General features: G+C 39.3%; 1 protein-coding gene across 1 annotated transcript in view; it reads right to left on the bottom strand.

Moving 5' to 3' along the window:
- si:ch211-186j3.6 (neural-cadherin) overlaps positions 1 to 14,718 on the bottom strand; it is a 298,231-nt gene that overhangs the window by 12,788 nt on the left and 270,725 nt on the right. The gene's annotated exons all lie outside the window — the stretch shown is intronic.

The raw sequence follows: 14,718 nt of genomic DNA, 5'->3' as shown, positions 1-14,718 counted from the left end.
TTAGGTGTATTATCCAAAGCAGCTATGGACGTGTTCACAAATGCATTTGACCACATTACCATTAAAATATAAATGTAAAAAACAGTAACTGCAGAGAGATTAACTGTCAATGGACAGTGACGTTTTAAACAGTGTATTGTAAATAGTACAATAAGGTCACATGAAGTCAAGTTCATACTGTCGCTCTTCTTACAGCTGTTGTAATCAACATGTGTACATTAACAATGAATTAAATGTATTATGGGATATGCGTTGCTTGAAGTGACAAGCCTTCAATGAATTATTTTAGTGTCTTTCTGCTCTTTGTTTCGGTTTTACGGTCCCCAACTTTAGCGTTTAGTTCACTCTCACTGTTATCATCAGATTTGTTTCCATCAGCAGCAGACAACTGTTAACAGGAAAAAAACAAAACTGTTTTCAATGTTAGAAGGTGTTAGTATGTCAATGTTGTGTTTACAGCTTGTTGAGCTACCCCCAAGTGGCTTTTCAATGCAGTTTAAAAAAAAACAATAAACAATCAGGTTAAAGAAACATTTAGAGGTGTAAGGTTTCAATGTTAGAAGTGAACATTTGGTTTGGGCAGTTGAGTAATGAGCAGCGGTTTCCATCTATAACAAAACATGATAATGAAAAAGAAGCCTAAAGATCAGAACATGAAAGGTAATCTATCTATTTGCTATTCTGTCCAAAACATTCTCTATGGTGCCTTAAATCAAATATTTACCATACTTTTCTGGTTGTGCGTTATCATGCGGTAGTCCCAATAAGAGGCTGTAGTAATGTTACTTTGAAACCCTCTGTGAAATGTTGATTTAGACTCTAAATGCATTTTAAGTGACCTTTTTTGGCCTTGTGGAAACTTCACAATCAAAAGAAATCAGTGACAGGTCCCCAAAGTATTTATACAATGTTCCAATTCTACAGGTGCCAGCAGCCTGTTTTATTTTGTTAAACCCTTCCTTTTGTCTCTTTGTGAACTTCTTTTCTGTCTTTATGTTTTCCTTTTTTGTCCCCCCCCCCCCTTTGTTTTCATTTATTTATCCTGTTTCCTGTTTTGCTTTGCCATCATCTCTTCTCTCATTTTAGACTTCTTCACTTCATCCCCTTGAGTATTTTGCCAATTGTTTAATGCTCTCGTTATCTTCTCACTAGTGTATTTCGTTTTCTGTTCCCCTCACTCTTGACTAGTTTGTCAATGTCTTTTGACTGATGTTCCAGCCATTTTCCTTATGTTTGTTTGATAATGTTTCTTTTGATTATCTGTGTTTCCATTGGACTTTGCCTCCTTTTCTTGGGGGGATTTATTCTTTGTTTGCTTTCGGACGTTGCCTGAATTTTTATTATGCCTCTTGCCTTCTCCATTCTGGATTTCTTTGCTTATGTTGGACTGCTTTCCCGTTTTTTAATCTGCCTGTCTCATCACCACTGTAAGCTTTTGCCCTTGTTGTGTTTTAATTGTTGAACTGTGCCTGCTTTGCCTAACATGTCTGCTATTGGGTCCAAACCGTTGTTATCCTGCTACTCTGCTAGCAGCTGTATGTGTGATATAGCCAATGTTTGTGCAATCAAAAGCTTAAACTGTCCCACTGAACTAAGTTGGCTGGTGTACTGCCTTTGACTCCCTCTGAAAGACTAATGAGGTGAAATCCTGTTGAGGACCGCAGTGGACCTAAGCCTATCCCACCATTTATTTCGAGAGAGGCAGGATAAAACAATGGATTTTTTTTTTGGAGAACTAGATGTAGTTCCAAGATAGTGCCCCGATTAATCCCGTTATAGTTTCTCACTTAATTTGTGCACTGAAAATGTCACGATTGGCCAAACGCAGACATCCAAGCTGAACGAGGCACAGTTGATAACGTTTAATATCAAAGGGGGGAAATAACTTTTAACTAGTGAGGCAAGCAGTCCAAAACAAAGCAAACTTCCAAAGTGAAGCAGGCAATAATCCAAAGTTCAAATAGTTCAACAGAAAATGAGGATAACCCCAAAGACAAAGGGACATAGGAGAAGATCAGAGATGCTTGATGGGCGAATGCGAAGACAAGTCGACACTGAACAAAGACAAGACAGAGACTTAAATACGAGAGGGACACAAGTGGAACTAATCAAAGCAATCTAACCAGTGGAATACCACCAGAGCGGGGAGGTGAAGAAGTGACCAGAAAAGAGTGAAACAGGAAGCAGAATAAATGACAACAACACAGAGATGAGAAAAGGGACATGAAATACACCAGGTCACAAGAAGAAGGGTTTAATAACAATATAACAAGTAACAACACTTCTGCTTCAGGCTTCCATGCCTCTGGGCCTGCATCCATTTTCAAGTCTTTCTTTGGATAAACCAGCTGATGCCCCTTTCTTTGATGTGGCTCTTCTTGACTTTGTAATTTTCTTTTAACCTAATGGCTTACAATCCAACTGAAATTGTATTTAGTCCTCCATTTTTGCAGTAAAACAAAAAGTAAATATTTTTGAAATGGATGGGGAACAGTTTTTATTATTAAAGGGAAGAAAAAAGGTCGTTCAGAAATTCAGGATACTCTGTTTCATCTCAGCTGGCTGGAGAGGCATGTCAGTGTCTGTGATTGACAGAAGCTGGCAGGCTGAGCTCCGGCGGGGGAAAGAGACAAAGTAAATAAACTCGCACTGTAGCTTACAAGCCATGGGCAGACAGTGTGTTGTTAGCAGTGGTATTGAAGAGTAAGGAGCATACCTTCAGAACACACTACAGCTTAATGATCTTGTCTCCCTGGGAGAGTTCAAGGCTCTGATAAAAACTGTGTAACTGAAGAGTTTAATTGCTAGTCCTAAACTGGACTGGTATGATGTATCTGTTGTCATTTGTCTGTTTCAGTGTGCTCCATTTTAAAATGTTTGTAACTCTGTAATGATGTGCTGTTGGTCTCCCTCGGAAAGTACATTTTAATTTCAAGGGACTTCCTGGTTAAATCAAGGTTAAATAAAAAAATAAATAAATACCAGTATATAACATGGCCATAGTGACATTTGCAATTAAGATTATATACCATGTAATTTGCTGTGGATTATTAGCTAACTAGCTTGCAAACTGGGGTTATTAGTGCATTTTTTCCTTAGTGAATGTTTGGTGGCTCGACCAACAAGCTAAGGTGCAGGACATGTTTGTATGTTAGATAAGAAGGAGACCTTACCAGGAAAGCTAATATGGGTTGTTTTTCAAAGTCTGCGAGCTGCTGTCTGGCTGTTAATCAATATGACCATCTGCTCTGCCTATGATAGAATGCTGACGTTACTGCTGTATGATTGGCTGTATGGCCTGGACAGAAACAGACAACCTCCTTCGCACATACAGGCAATTTAGAGTCGCCATTCCTCCTAAGCTATATGTCAGTAGACTGACATATGTCATGGAGATCTGTATCCTGCATGGACTTTGACTGAGCAGGCATATGGCATTACACATTTTAAAGCTGAACTGCAGTGTTATTGCATCCTGCATCATCATTTTTCAAGGTATATATTATTAAAATATTTACATCCATGTCTTGCTAAATCATTGTGTTTTTAAATGCCTGTCATTTTTTGTATGAAGTTGAATGATACTGAATGTGTTTGTGAGAGGAAACTCCTTACAGACTAGAATGAATGCATACATGAATTTCCTTCCTTCAACAGAAAAAGCAGACTTCCCAATGAGACTAATTATCTTTGACTTATATTGCTTGGATGGATCATAATGTACTCATGTCTTCCTCAGCAGTACATTCAGATCCACATGACTTAAGTAGGTATTAATGTACTTTCAGCAAGAGAGATTTGGGTATTCTGCAGAATATGAAGGGGGATCTGGTGGAAGACTCAATCAGGGGCTGTCTATGCTGTGTTTATTCAAGATTAAAATAGGTTTGGACCTGAGCTGTCAGACCACTGCCGTCTGGAGCACTTATACAGCAAACACTGACTTTACTCATTTAAAGTGGTCATATTCTGCTTTTTGGCTTTTTCCCTCTACTTTATTGAGTTATATATCTTTTTTGTGCTTGTAATAGGTTTGCAAAGTGAAAAAGCCCAAAGGGAGTTCCCATCTCCCACAGAAAACTCTGCTCTGAACTGCCTGAAAACAGCTTGTTTGTAGTCCAGCCTTTTCTTCCACTTTGCTTTGCTTTGTCACAGCAAACTGCGCGTCATAATGCTCGCCAAGCGGCTAGTCCGACACGCTCTCAAAAACACCGGTGGAAAAAAAAACACTGAGCTGCAGCACACAGTGACAAGACGTCCGCCTGTTGCCTCTCCTCTCCCTTCCAAACACGAGCTACCCTCCAGGCAGTTAATGGACATAAAGTTCTTACCGTGATTTGCAGTTAAAACTTAATGGACGAAAGATTTGTTGCAGATTAATAACTCTAGAAGTGAGATGCATCACTTCATAGCTAAAATGGAGCATTCAATACACAGGGTGAAAAGAGCAGCTGTAGCACTGCGCAGTATGACATGAAAATATGGTGTTTTTTGAAAATTAAACCATGTAAAAATGTTATAACCTGGTACAACCCCTAAATAAGTAAATAATATGTGAACCTTAAGTGTCATTGACTGTGTTTTGCTTTTAGCTAATTGTCTGAATTTTCTGTGTGTGTCTTGATACTTCTGTATTTTGAAGATCTCTCATGAAAATGTGAATTAAAATGGGAGCTACCTCACCGACCATTACCCACTTGCATTTGATCAGACAAACTACCATCTTGTTCTTGAACTGTTCACACCGACCTTTTTTGCCTGTTTGCCTTGCTCTGCTATATATGAGACATACTGACACTGATCTTTAAAGCCTTACAGACCATTGTGAACCTTGTGAGCATTATGATTCCAGTAAATTCTTCTCACATGGGTATGCGCAAGATCATCTTTGTGAGGAAATCATAGACATTTACGATACTGGGCCTTAAAGAAAATACTCTAATTCCAGGTAGTTCTAACAAATTTCGACAGTTTCATTCGTGGACTAAAGATGTGTCATGGGCAATGCTCGAGTTCAAAAGCATTTTATTAAGCCTAAATCCATATAAAACTGCTTACTGAATCAAATTAAACCCTAACATGACTAAATTCAAAATAACTTTTAAAGACAAAAAAACCCCTAAAATAATAGTATACTATATGGTATGCGTGATAGTTTAAAGAATTGAATCTTACAGCACACTACCTGATAAGCCAATTTTTCCTTTGGTTTTCAGACAAGCTGCTTACAGAATAATGTTAATGTAATACAGTCAATTTAATCTGCTGCAGTTTTTCATTTTAACCGATGAAAATGAGGGGTGGAAAAGATTTGTTAGTTTTGAAGCTCAGCAAATCCAAAACCTAAATGGAACCAGCTCTCAGAACCAACCCAAGTCACAGGTAGAAAGGAAGAAAAAGTGATGTGGCTTCCTCCAAACAACAATGCACAAAGATAACCTTGAAGGACTTTGGTGTGATAGAATCAATACAGCAATCACTGAAATGATTGCTTAGTTCATCTGACAGAGGAGATTGTATGGATATTTACCGTATGACTCACTGCCCAACATCTGTGTCCTTAATCTTCTAACCATCTTTAAAGAGGTGGTATTATGCTTATTTTCAGGTTCAAAATCTTAATTAGGGGTTGTACCAGAACAGGTTTATATGGTTTAATTTTTAAAAAACAACATATTTTTCTCATACTGCACATTGCTGCAGCTCCTCTTTTCACCCTATGTGTTGTACGCTCTGCTCTTGGGCTACAGAGGTTTTTTTTTTTTTTACATAAAAAATTGGCATTTGCTCAGTAGCTTTCACATCAGGTGTAATATTAGCATTATAGTTATAACTTTATCTGTGTTAGCCAACGTTTACACCAACTCCACACTTGAACAGTCTGTTAAGTTACATTGCCATGTTTATTTTAAATATAATTCACAACCAATAAAGCCTACTTACAGGTTGTGATTGTGAATTTCCAGGCCCAAACAGAGTCGGAGTTGCATCGTCTTTTAGGACTAAACATTGAATTGTTGCCGGTGTTCTGACGATCTATGCTGCCTTGCCGAAAAATGCTACCATAGCGCAAATCGATAGACTCGACTCTACTCGGCCCTGCTCCGTTTTCCATTGCAGATAGTACCCAGAGATAGTACGTAGCTTGTCGTCATAGCGACGCCACACACAACTGCGGCGACGTAATGTTCAATGCGACACACACACCAGCGATCCACACATCTTTCTCTTTTTTAAGTTAAAACGTTTCAACGTTCCTCAGAATGTAAAGACAGATAAGCGGTATGAAAACCTTCCAGCTGTGTTTTCCTCTGCCGTTGTTGCTGCAGCGGTCTGTGTGACGGCGGGAGCAGAGGGCTCTGTGAGCGGGCGGCTGGCCGGCCTCACACGCTCCTCTCGCGGGTTGCCAGAGGCTTTCCCCCGCAGCCACTTGCGGAGCTCCTCAACTCCGAAAATATTCAAGCACATTTTTGTTCCACCATCACTTCTCGTAAAACTGTCATATTGGAAATCTACACAGCTGATTTGTCACCTCAAAACTTCTCAGAAGTGGATTTAGTGATGAAATTCCACACGAAAACTGTAAAATATAAAACTTTCTGTTGCTGGCCTCTGTCTAGTGCAGCAACGATGAAGCAGTGAATAGTGAATATTCTCTCTGACCAATCAGCAGTCTGTCGTGTTTTCACGTTACATTTTAGTTTCCCTCAGCTCGCTTGGAACCTTGAGGTAGGTGAGGTGATACAAAAATAGTACCTGGAAGCAGGTACAGGAATAACATTTCTACAATGAAAAACCAAACAAAGGCGAGTCGAACCAAGTCGAGCTGGTACTGTGCAGTGGAAAAGGGGCTTAACTAAAATCAAAGGGCCTCCGCTCAGACTAGCTTGGTTTGAGGGCGTGCCTGACCCCGCTAGCCGCTTGGCAAGCTTTATGACGCGTTTTCATTGTGACGTCACAGTGAAGGAAGGGAAACGACTCCAAGCCAGCTGTTTTCAGGCAGTTCAGAGCAGAGTTTTCTGTGGGAGATGGGAACTCCCTTTGGGCTTTATCACTTTGCAAACCTGTTACATGCACAAAAAAGATATATAACTCAATAAAGGAGAGGGAAAAAGCCAAAAAGCAGAATACCACCTCTATAAGCTCTGCACTCTAAACCTGTATGACGGCTTAAGGCCACACAGAACCACCATCGTGGTGATTTTGAATGTTATAGATCATCAAAAATACTTTTACAGCTGACCATTTTACAAATGACACCATATATTCTCTACTGTCTTAATATCAGTGACTGAACTTCTAGTTCACTTTCCCTCTAGTCATCTCCACTCCAGTCCTTTCTCAGTGAGTGAATGGAGAACATGTCTGTTGCCTTTCTATTTGGGGTGACATTGCCGTGAGTAACTGGTGAATTAACCAGAATGTACCATGATGTTCCATGCTACTATAACATCCAAGGCTTAAGAAATGATCATTGGCCATTTAATGCAAGAAATTACACAATTCACATTATACAGTCCCCTCCAAAAGTATTAGAACGTTAAGGCAAATTCCTTTGTTTTTGTTGTTCACTGAAGACATTTGAGTTTAAGATCAAAAGAGGATTATGAGACAAGAGTTCAGAATTTCAGCTTTTATTTCCTGGTATTCACATCTAGATGTGTTAAACAACTCAGGACATATCACTGTTTGTATTAAACCACAGCATTTTTAGGTGAGCAAAAGTAAAGGAACAAATAATCTTAAAATAAATAACATTTAACATTTGGTGGCATAATCCTTTCTTGCAATAACTGCCTCAAGCCTGCGACCCATCGACATCACCAAACTGTTACATTCTTCATTTGTGATGCTATTTCAGGTTTTTACCGCATCTTCTTCCAGTTCTTGTTTGTTTCAGGGTGTTTCTCCCTTCAGTCTCTTCTTAAGGAGGTGAAATGCAGCTCTATTGCGTTAAGGTCAGGTGATTGACTTTACCAGTCTAAAACCTTCCACTTTTCCCCTGATGAAGTCCTTTGTTTTGTTGGCAGTGTGCTTTGGCTCATTGTCCTGCTGCATGATAAACTTCCTCCCCATTAGTTTTAATGTATTTCTCCGTAAATTGGCAGACAAAATGTTTCTGTACAGTTCTGAATTCATTCTGCTGCTACCATCATCAGTTACATCATCAATAAATATTAATGAGCCTGTTCCAGAAGCAGCCATGCACGCCCAAGCCATGACATTACCTCCACCAGGCTTCTCAGATGAGCTTGTATGCTTCGGATCATAAGCAGGTCCTTTCTTTCTCCACACTTTGGCTTTTTGCTAGAGATTAATCTTGGTCTCAGTCCATCAGATTGTGTTCCAGAACCTTTGCGGCTCATCTCTGTACTTATTTGCAAATTTCAATCTGGCCTTCTGATTCTTCCTGCTGATGAGTGGTTTGCATTTTGTGGTGTGGCCTCTATATTTCTGTTCTCTGAGTCTTCTTCCAACAGTGGATTGTGATACCTTCACCCTGCACTGTGGAGGTCGTCGGTGATGTCACTTACTGATGTTTTGGGGGTTTTCTTCACAGCTCTCACGATATTTTTGTCATCAACTACTCTTGTTTTACTTGGCCGACCTGTTGGACGTCTGTTGCTCAGCACATCAGTAGTTTCTTTCTTTGTTTTGCTTGCTATGCCCAATGTTTGTCCAATGGCTCTGGTCGATTTTCCTTCTTTTCTCAGCTTGACAGTGGCTTGCTTTTCTCCCATAGACAGCTCTCTGGTCTTCATGTTGGTTTATAATCTTTAACAGGAAATGCACTCTTTATAGGTTTGAACCAAGGATGAAAACTTAGACTAGTCATGCAGAGCTACTTAATGTTTGGACAATCAACCTAAAAGGCAACACCTGGGCAACAAGAAACATCTGTCAGCCACATGTTCCAATAGTTTTGCTCACTTGAAAAATGGGTGGTTTGTCCTGAGTTGTTTAACACATCTAGATGTAAATTCCACAAAGTGAGAGCTGAAATTCTGAACTCTTGTCTCATACTCATCTTTTGATCTTAAACCCAAATGTCTTCAGTGTCAACAAAAACAAGGAATTTGCCTTACCGTTCCAATACTTTTGGAGGGGACTGTAATTCTGACTATGCTTTTCATTTTCTATGTTTCCCTGTTCTTCTATTAGATTTAATAGTAAATCTGCATGCGATAGCTTGACAAATGCAAAACTATCACTAGTGTCTTTTCAAAACAAATGCCTGGAATTTACTTTCCATAGGAGATGGCAATGTTTCTTCAGAATAAATACTGACAGATCTGTGCAGCAGCTGCAGGTATGGACATTCAGCATGTTCCCATACTGCCATACAGAAAGTGTTGAGTTGTTCCTTGTAAAAGTAAGTAATCTAAAAAAAAATCTAAACATGTACAATGTACAATCTTTTTTTGGTTTTCTGTTATCACATCTGTTTGACAAATTCAAGGGAGAAATGCATCTAATTACAGCTACAACAAAGTGCAGCTATGAAGAGCTTAATAGAAAACAGAACTCTGAAACTCGCTCAATGTATACTTTCTATTCTGTTATCAAATTAATTTCCAATTATTTAAATTCTATTTCATCACCATCTATAACTGAGAGAAAAAAATTACTACAACCAGACTATAAATATAGTGGTTGTGTTAAAGAATTTATTTATCTTTTGCTTTAATTGTTTTACCTTTACATTATCCTCACAGATCAGTTAAAACAGTTAATCTCTCATTGAATTGAACTTTCCCTTTCAAATTAAAAGAATCAAACATCAGTTCTATATGTTGCTACAAAATAAATGCATCACACCTGTACTGTGTAGGAAAAGTATTCGTTTCCAGAAATACAGGCGAGTATTGCTCACGTCAAATCAACAGTAATAAATTTTGGTAGGATATGGAGGAACAATGTTGAGAGAAAGAAATGGCAAGAGAAACACAAGAAGAGGGCGGGGGTGCAAGTGAAGAGAGGATGATATTTACACACATGTAGAAGCAAACAGAATAAATGAATTCCCAACATTGAGTGCCAAATCAATATTCAAGCTACATAATAAATTCAGGCGGCTGGGTTATTAATCATTAATATTGTCAAGAGACAGCAGTTTGGACTTTGACTTGGTATGTAGCCGTGCTGACATTTCTCAACTAGAAACTTTGTTCTGAACTCACAACCCCATAGGAGCACCCCGGGGACTGTCACTGGGTCAGTTGCCAGTCTCATCAATAGACGAGTAACAGAACAACTCCAAGACTTCACTTTGGATGAAACTCTTCAGACCAGGAGCATCAACTCAACTACACTGATATGAAGAAGCACTGCATCTAATATGATCTGCTATAAAATGTTTCACAATTAAAATCATAAGATGGTATTTGGAAAAGCTAGATAAAAACAGAAAAACTATTACGTAAGAGGTAACATAAGTCCTTAATGTTCCCTCATGTTGATTTATTTTGAATGGTCTTTATATAGATTAACAAGGAAAATACACTATAGTCACCATGCAAGCACCACCTCTGTGAGGCCGTAGTTTGGTTTGAGCTGAAGGCAAACATCAGCATGCTCCCAATACTGTTAACGTGCTGACGTTTAGCATGTAGCACCTTAGATGACCATGTACATGTCCCCATGCATTTTCTAATTATCATGTAAATGATTAGCAATGTAAGTGTAATTTTGCAGATATTTAATTTAACATAAATATTGTTTGATTTAAATAAAATGTTTGCCCTAATGGTGGTGTCAGAGAAAAAGAAAGGAAATCAACAAATATATTTAAATTACATGGGGTCAATGTCTGTGCCAAACTTCATGGCAACTCATTCAATATTTTGAGACATCTCATTTAATACCACATATGTCAAATTCATGGTGGTGTTAAAGAGGTCATATGCTCATTTTCAGGTTCAAAATCTTATTTAGGGGTTGTACCAGAACAGGTTTACATGGTTTAATTTTCAAAAAACACCATAGTTTTTGTCATACTGCACATTGCTGCAGCTCCTCTTTTCACGCTGTGTTGAAGGCTTCGTTTTAGCTATGGAGTGATACATCTTGTCTCTACAAGATCTTTGTTGGGAGTTGCATATGCACAATTCCTAATTAAGGACTACTAGCCAATCAGAAGCAGAGTAGGGCGGGTCGTGAGAAGCCGGTAAACAGCTTCGGTTCAGCTGTACATGTTCCCCATACCAGCTTAGCGACATGGACTGGAGCAAGAGTTTCTGAGTGGTGAGTTTAATAACTCATCTGTAACAAATGTATATTTCATCCATAAAGTTTTAACCGAGCTCTGTCTCTACATCACAGTAACAACTTCATGTCCACTGACTGCCTGGAGGGTAGCTAGTGTTTGGAAGGGAGAGGAGAGGCAGCAGGCAGACATCTTGTCACTGTGTGATCAGCTCAGAGTGTTTTTCCACCGGTGTTTTTGAGGGCGTGTCGAACAAGCTGCTAGGCGAGCATTATGACGTGCACTTTGCTGTTTCGTCACAGGGATCAAAAGGAAAAGGCTGGACTACAAACAAGCGGTTTGTTTTCTGTGGGAGATGGGAACTCCCTTTGGGCTGGACTTTGGGCTTTTTCACTTTGCAAGCCTGAACTTAAATTATCGACATTCATCCTCTGGAAACCATGGCTGTACAAAATCTAAAGGCAACCCATCCAATAGTTAGTGAGTTATTTCTGGACCAAAATGGGGGCCCAACAGGCCCGAGAGCCACAGTGTTTCTATAAAAAACCCAATCAATTGAGACTCCTACCATATCTGGCTATATAGCCATATGACTGACATATGGTATGACATATGGTATTTGCCATATTTTGTTGTGACCCTACTTCATATCTACTCATTTTTGTTGACCCTACATGACAGAACAATAAGATAAAAGAGAATGATCTAATATGAATTCTGTTTACAGTGGATTTTTTCTTTAATCTTCACCCATCATAACACTCTCAAAAGAACTGCCCATTTTTCATCATCACTCGAAGAAAGTTGCTGCCCTCCTTTTGTTCTTGCTATTCAAACAAGTCCATACAAGCAATATTGGATGAAGGCATTAAGTCTCTCTCGCTCCTACTTAAATTTCAGAGTGAGGAACGCTTGACCGATTGAGCGCGGAATGCTCTACCGATTGAAATTACTACCAAAGCCCCTGGAGCATTGATCTCAATTTCTGCAGGTTTGGGTAAACAGCACCGTATATGCCTACAAATCAAGTAATTAACACTTAAAACAGAACCGAGCCGCAGCAGGATCAAGGTCGGATGTTGCATTTAATTATAATGTCAGCCCAAAGCCAAGTTTGAAGGGAGATACTGTGGAATGGAGGTGAGAAGAAGAGAAGGAGAAATGATCATTTGAACTCTGTCTGTCTGGTCTCAGGGTACAAAGAAGTTGCCCTCTGAATCACCAATGAGACAAGCAGCCATGGCCAGCAGCAGTGTGACATTGACACCATCCGTCTCAGCATTATGTGTCTCCTGCTTTCCCTCCTCTCGCTGCGTTGAGTGCTGCCTCTGCTTTGTAATCTTTTCAATTCCCTTTTGTTTTTCTTCTGGTATTGTGCGCTGTCCTGTTTTATTCTGTACTTCTCTGATCTATTTTCTTCTCTAGTACTGTGCTCTGTCTCATACTGCTCTTTACTGTTGTGTTGTATTGTTCTCAATTAAACAAGGGGAACATGTCATTGTACTGACAATTCCTTCTGTGTGAACGACTGCGCCTGAGGTGCTTTCTCAGCAGAGGATCCTTTAGAAATAGGAAAACAGAGCTAAAGTTAAAGGCAGCTGAATATCCAACAAGCAAAAACAGACAGGCAGGCAGACAAAAACATTGGATTTTAACAATAGACTACCAGATACTAGTGTGCTGCAGTCCATCCACCCACGGGCCAGAGGAACTGGGTGTACAGAACCAGTGCAGAAGTCAGGAGCTATAGTCCTAACCTTCGATGTCTGGAGACTTTCTGATATTTTGGTGAGAAAGCCTGACTTTAGTGAAAACTATGGTCAGTTCATTACTGGCTTTAAGCTATGTATGAAACAGTAAATTTAAAAGGGAAATGCAAATGAAAGTCAAGAGCCTGATTTCAGAAAGGTGTCCAGTTGCCCTTGACCTCAACCTTCATTGGATGATTTCAGAAAGGTGTCCAGTTGCCCTTGACCTCAACCTTCATTGGATGATTTCAGAAAGGTGTCCAGTTGCCCTTGACCTCAACCTTCATTGGATGATTTCAGAAAGCTTTTACAGGGTTCCAAACAGTTTTATACATAGTATATACTTCTATGTTCATAAAGCCCTTTTACTTTATAGGAATTCAAAGAATCTTTCCTAAGCCCTGATTCCCAGGTTTACAAAGCCTGACACTGTTGGCCCCAGACAAAACTGAGACTACACCCCTGCAACACACCACCCACCCAAAAATTAGTTTGAAAAGATACAAAAAAAAGATAATGTTGATGGATTTTGTAATTTTGTAGTATTATTATTTGTCTTACTTCGACTTGGGGGATAATAAAGTTTTGGAACAACAATCCACATAATGTTTTGGGGGATGTAAACAAGAAATATAATGTTGCCATGGAGTCAGTGAGTTAGCTGTGCGCTCCAACATTTAGCAACTTGGCGCCATTAAAATTATGCTGAATTAGCTATTAACAGTTTGCAATGCACCCACAGACAACTATCACTGGATTACTTTGATACGTAAGAAAGTTTAACAATGTGATGTTTCTCAGGCAAGTTCTGGAAAATCATTTTTCAATGATTTCTAAGTAGATTTATGGACGTATATTTGTCATGGATGTGATGCAATATGAAGTCTGTTCAGAGTTATGACTCAGAGTAGTACAAATTTTGACACAAATTTCTCTGCCATCGGCCACAAAGGGGCACCTAAATTGCTTCCGTGAGCTGTGTGTCACGGTCACTGCTGCAATTGTTGCCCGTTGTTGTTGAGTGGGCCTAATCAACAGGCCAAACTACAGTAACTAACTTCCCGTTGTTTTCAGAACACCAGCATGCACTTGTCCCCTTTCACCCCCACAGCATTATCTTTGCCTTTCCATATCTGTTTTTGACAGAGCTCACAGGAAACAGGAGGACAGAAATTATTACATTCAATTGAAAGTGGTGTATGTTGTCAGGTCCCTGTTAGTCTGAATGTGATAACATCATAGGCTCCTGCTATTCCAACATCCCCGTACAACAAGCCTTTAGGGGTGAAGTAAGGCACTAATTTTCAAAGAGATGTCTATTGTATCATTAAAAACATCTGGCACACTATAATTACTCCGTGTGTGTGTGTGTGAGAGAGAGAGAGAGAGAGAGAGAGAGAGAGAGAGAGAGAGAGAGAGAGTGCTTTTCAGGTCTAGATTTCAGGTCTGTGCTGTACTGTAGCAGTCATTTTTGTTGTTATCAGTTACTTTAATGAAAATTTCAGCATTTGTCAGCCTAGGTAACAGTGAGGCAGATTCACCGCTGTGGTTGACCTAACCTGCTGTAGTGGATTCACTATGATATGAAGGTTGCTAAAGAATTTCCAGGGAACTATTTACTGTGTAAAGAAAATAGTTTTTCATGTTTTCAGTAGCATGCATGTGTAGTATATATGCAGTGGGCACAGTTGGTTTCCTGGGCTGTCTAATGGTACATCTTTAAATATATAAATTATTTATTTATTATGCAATTTTTGATCTCTT

Source organism: Micropterus salmoides, unplaced genomic scaffold, assembly GCF_014851395.1.
Source record: "Micropterus salmoides isolate LMB-PRFRI ecotype aquatic unplaced genomic scaffold, ASM1485139v1 Ms_hic_scaffold_6, whole genome shotgun sequence".
Taxonomy (NCBI): Eukaryota; Metazoa; Chordata; class Actinopteri; order Centrarchiformes; family Centrarchidae; genus Micropterus; species Micropterus salmoides.
The sequence above is the reverse complement of the archived record's forward strand: the minus strand, read 5'-3'. Positions and strand labels throughout refer to the sequence as shown.